This window comes from Bactrocera latifrons, unplaced genomic scaffold (assembly GCF_001853355.1).
Source record: "Bactrocera latifrons isolate USDA-ARS-PBARC rearing strain unplaced genomic scaffold, ASM185335v1 scaffold_408, whole genome shotgun sequence".
In the NCBI taxonomy this organism is placed as follows: Eukaryota; Metazoa; Arthropoda; class Insecta; order Diptera; family Tephritidae; genus Bactrocera; species Bactrocera latifrons.
This window is the reverse complement of record NW_017537055.1, coordinates 110239-115520: the sequence shown is the minus strand read 5'-3', so window position 1 is coordinate 115520 and position 5282 is coordinate 110239. Positions and strand designations below refer to the sequence as shown.

Sequence of the window (5282 nt, the reverse complement as noted above, 5' to 3'; positions counted from 1 at the left end):
TGGCAAGAGGAAAACAGATGATTTCCCTCAGACGAAGGGAAGGGAGTTTTTTAGGGATGTCTAAAAAATTTATAAATTAAATTGATCGGGCAACATACTGATATAAATGTATAATTCAAAATGTAGAAACATAGCGGTGGTCTACAAAAAAGTCCTTGCTAAAGCTAAAGGGAGGTTATTATAAAAATAAAGTCTAATACAAAGCTAAACTGAGGATATGTAATGGAATAAAAAAAAATTATAGAAAAAGTATTTTGTTTTGTTTCTAATTGTTGTTGAACAAAAACTTGGCAAAACTTTAGTCTTCAGACTTATATAGAGCAAAAAAAAAAAAAGAATAGGTAGGAGAATAAAGTATTTTATAGAAGTAGTCAACATTTTGTCCAAAAAATATTTTTTTCTTAATTATAATAATTTGGCTGGAGAAATGTCAGGTTAGGCCAATATCAAGCTAGAGTAAGGTTTTTTTTACAGAATTGAGCACTTATTGCCGAAAAAATATTTTGTATTAAAAATTTCACTCCGTTATCAAGCTACGATCAGATCTATATATATTATGCGTGCATGTATGTACGTATGTGTGTACATATGTACGGGAGCCAGCGTTAGAGCAGACACACTCGCCCACAATCCGCCTGCCAAAAATCATTGCCAATTACTCATACTCTGAATGACAGCAGCTAACACACACATATGTTCAAAACATCACAACGTGATGGCACATCTTCAGTCAAATAAACAAACAAACTGTAATTTTAAGAAAATATAGGTAATTCGACAAATTGGATGTATTGCCTATGAAATTTTGGAAAAATGCTTTGTAAACACACAAAAGAGTACAGTCAATGGGAAGATAGACACGTGTGTACTATATCTATAAATGTATATTGTGTGTGGGTGGTGTATTCATACATACCGCATATGTTAAATGGTACTGAACTTTCCTTAAATGTGTACAATGTAGCAACAACAAAAGCAGAAATAGTGCCAGAGCAGCAAGGGCGAAATGCGGAAAGCAATTAAGTTGCACATGTAGTGAAAATAGTACTAGTACAAGTACTTGCAACAAGAGCTGTGGCAACAGCAATAACAAACAAACAAAACCACAGAAACACTACCGTTGGCAACACTGTAGCAATAATACCCAGGTATATTTCAAAAAGACTGTACAAAGTCTTTTTATTGATATTGATATCCCATCATGTATTTTAACTATATGCTATAGTGGTCTGATCTGAACAATTTCTTCTAAGATTTTTACGTTACCTTGAACAATAATCGCTGCTAAACGTATGTGAAAATATCAAAATATCACTCGGTTTTGAGCGGCTACTTCGTATGACTACTATCTGCTATATAGAACCGATATCCGCGATTCCGAAAAATTAGCGGTTTCTTGAGAGGAAAAGGATGCATGTAAGATTTCTAATCGATATACATACAAACTTATATAGACGGACAGACAGACGGGCATGGCTAAATGCACTCAGCTCGTCATCCTAATGATTTATAAATGCACTTTATAAGATCTCCGACGTTTTATTCCGAGTGTTAAAAAAATCATACCAACCTGAATATAACCTGTCCAGGGAACGCATACACAAAAGATAAATAGAAGACAGCTACATATACCGAGCATAACATTGAAAAACAATAACAATTCAATCAATTGACGCCAATTTACTATCACATGGCATCTATCCATTGTTTACATACTTTAGCTGGCATCGTTCTGCTGTTATATGCTTGAATGCACGAGTCGTGCACGATTCATATTGTCCGCTAGAGATGCCTACCTACTAAACCCTATTGCTGTAGCTTATATTTGGTCTTGCGGGACAGCCGTTAAGAACTACTTCGCCGGACCAAACTGGGCCATAAATGAATCTTCACATCATACCGCCCGGGTTCTTTATGTGGTCTTATGCTTCTCCGCTGCCGTTCTTTCATTCTGAGGTCTCGGAGCGCTATTGCGCCTCACTTTTATATTTTAGCCCCCAACAACTCTGATTGCCAAATGTGACTTACTACGTTGTCGGTCGTCAACCTTTCATTTATTCGTTCTTCTAAAATGGTTCTCGCCATCACAAACCTCAGTACCTGTTTTAAACTGTGTATTGCCATTAAAGGAGCCTAAAATATCCCAAACAGAGAATTTCTTTGTTAATCGTGTATATTTTTATCAATAAAAAATTTTAATAAAATATTTAATTTTTTGTATGTGAAAAAAGAATGTTTTTACCTAAAGAAAACCATGTAACCTATTACACCATACCCTCTGCGGGAAAGCCTCGGTGACACAGATAAAACGGCAAGAAGTCCATGCAAAAATTTAACCTTGTAACTAAACAGTGTTACATTGATATGTATTAATAAATCTTCGCAACCAATCCGTTTTCCCCATAATATCCAAATAACCCAGCTTTAGAATCTTATTATTTTCCCTTCAAACCGTTTGCTTATACTGATTTCTTTTAAAATAACCGTTAAAAGTACCCTTTTGCCCGACATTCAGCTGATTCAGCTGTTTGAAAACTCACGAGAGATTACTGGCACTCGCACACTTCCCGACGATTTTGATTAGAGAACTTTAACGGTATAAATTGAAAGCTGTCAACGAGCCTTTTATTTATTGAGAAACCTTGCACTCAGCAAATCAACACTTTCTTCCATCCTCAGGTGATTCAGCTGTTTGAAAACTCACGAGAGCTTACTGGCACTCACACATTTCCCGATGATTTAAATTAGAGAACCTTGAAAGCTCTCCACGAGCGACTTGTTGATAAGCCTTGCACTCACCAAATCAATACTTGCTTTCATTCTTTACATTCAGCTCATTCAGCTGTTTGAAATCTCACGAGAGCTTACTGGCATTCGCACATTAACCGCCAATTTAGATTAGAGAACTTTAACGGTATTAATTGAAAACTCACAATGTGCGTCTTATTGAGAAGCCTTGGGCTCAGCAAATCAACAATTGCTTCCACCCACCAGCATAACAATGTGCAAAATATGGTATGAAAGTTTAACCGCTAACTGAGAATTTCCGAAGGTCCAGCTAGCGCTTGCTGTACTTTCTATTTAAACAACTGTTATACGAAGGCAAAATTTAGTTTGTGTTAAAGCGTATACGGTAAAATACGGATACAAGTGAGTAATGGATTACGCGTCTATTTCTTGTACTTTTCGTAAAATTTTTTATTCAAGGCAGAGCTTCTGGCCTTTCTATTGCAGGAAGACGGACATGCATACGCGTCCAGTCGTTGATGTGTGGCAAGGACATGAGCGTGCATTTTGTCGGTTGCCGGTTTTGTTTTCCTTGGCCAGAATAACTGTTTGGTTGGATGAGTTAAGCTATCGGCTACACAGGCGGCAATTAAAAACAGAAAATGAAAGTTTTGCTTCAATGATTGCAACGCTGATTTTATTTTGATAGAAAAAGCTAAAGTTTTAAAGACAAATTCAGAAAAAAAAAAACAAACAAAGTCACAAAACTCACTTGATATGCAGTGGATTGTTGGCTAAGCGGGTTGTGTCACGCGGTTCAGTCTGTCGTTGACTAGCGTTTGTGTTGTGTGCGCAGCCCAGAACGAGTGTCGTGAGTCGTTTAAACGGCTTATCTGTGCTTACTCGGTAGCACACAAATATCCAGCCAGTAATTTAAGTTGTGTGTTGGTGAGTTAATATATTGGTTTTTGTTGAGAAAATAAGTCTGAAATACCAGATTCATTTTATGGAATGATTTAACGGTATAAAGGAGTTGAAAATAAAAATAACTGCATCGTTGCAAAGAAACTTTAATTCATGTTGTACATTATTATTTAAGTGATTAATTAAATGGGCGAAATTATGATCTTTTTGGCTCCGCGATCTGAGTTTGGAAAGAGGAAGTCTTCCTGATTAAAAAATATACCGGAATAACCCGCAAACGAGATTATTCGACTTAAAGTAAAAAAAATCCAAAAGTTTAAACAAGCTATTTCCTTACTTTAATACTTTTTATGCCCATTTTTCACTTCAAATTCATTAAATAAAACTGTAAATATTTGAACAAATTCACATTATACACCTTTTGCAGGTACTTTAAGTAAGAAATATATCATTTAAAAATAACTTTTACTAGACATCAATTATGTACTAAGAATTATGAGGAAATGGAACGCTACCATATGATCATAAGGTATTTCGAAGAAGTTCTTTACCTTTATTTAGCAATTTCAGTTCTAATAATTAAAACAAGTGCCTATATTAGATTATATTTTAAAATAAAATGAATATAAACACCCTTTCCATTCTTATGGATATATTCTTATTCAAATTTAATAAACAAATAAGAAATATTATACAAGTATAATAACATTACCTCATAAATTACCTAGATAACCCTAAGTATTGGATCGACCAGGGTTATTTTTTTAGTCCAAAAGCCGCCTACGCAGAAAGGAGTATTACGAGAAAGTACTTTAGTCGAAATGGGTATTGGCTCGAACAGCGTACTTTGATTAATAACGCTAAAATTCCTAATTTCTTCAAAACCTATGTCGTCTCCCACAATGTAATCCCGCTTGGCTCCAATACTCTTCAAGCGATGCACAATTAATGTATTCGCTCGTTAGAGATTGCTGAATTGTCAAAAGTCACACGGAGCTAATTCAGGCTAATATCTTGTTGGCGACAAGGTATTGGTTGACAATTTGGCTAAAAACTCACGGAGAATTAATGCAGTATGTGACGGTGCACTGATCATGGTACAAAAGAGACCCATAATGCGGCCACTTTTTAAGAATAGTTCCACGCAAAACGACACATAACATAGTATTTTTTGTTGACAGTTTGGCTGGTCGGAAGGAATTCAGAATGTACCACATCTCGATAATCGAAGAAAACTGTCAACGTAACATTGGTTTTTTGGCCTGCTTTGACGTGGTTCACATTTGCCATGATATTCGGCCGATTGATCTTGATGATGGTTTTCACTTAGCCTTCCGGTTTCCTCCTTTCCCCTATTTCTGGTTTTCATTAGGTCATATTTGACGTTGGTGTTAATTATGTTTCCTGGCATATTTCTCAAAGCACGGCCATATAAAGTAACAACCAAATGAAAACAATTTAAATTCGATTTAAGGTTTTTATTATATTTTCAGGATATAATTTATTTGTTTTTGTAATTTTTTCAGTTTCAGCTGCTAAAACAAGAAGTTGAATCCAGGGAAGGAACATGGAACTTCCTTTCCACTGAATATACGAAGGCTCAAAGGCATGAGGTGGCTGAAATATTAAAG

The 5282-nt window shown here is 35.5% G+C and overlaps 1 long non-coding RNA gene across 1 annotated transcript; it reads left to right on the top strand.

Annotated features, from left to right (window-relative positions):
* Nucleotides 1-3124: 3124 nt before the first annotated feature.
* On the top strand, nucleotides 3125-5263 carry LOC108972553. Its single transcript, XR_001993645.1, has 3 exons — nucleotides 3125-3150; nucleotides 3235-3675; nucleotides 5178-5263. It is a non-coding gene; the product is annotated as an uncharacterized LOC108972553 (long non-coding RNA).
* The last annotated feature ends 19 nt before the right edge of the window (nucleotides 5264-5282 follow it).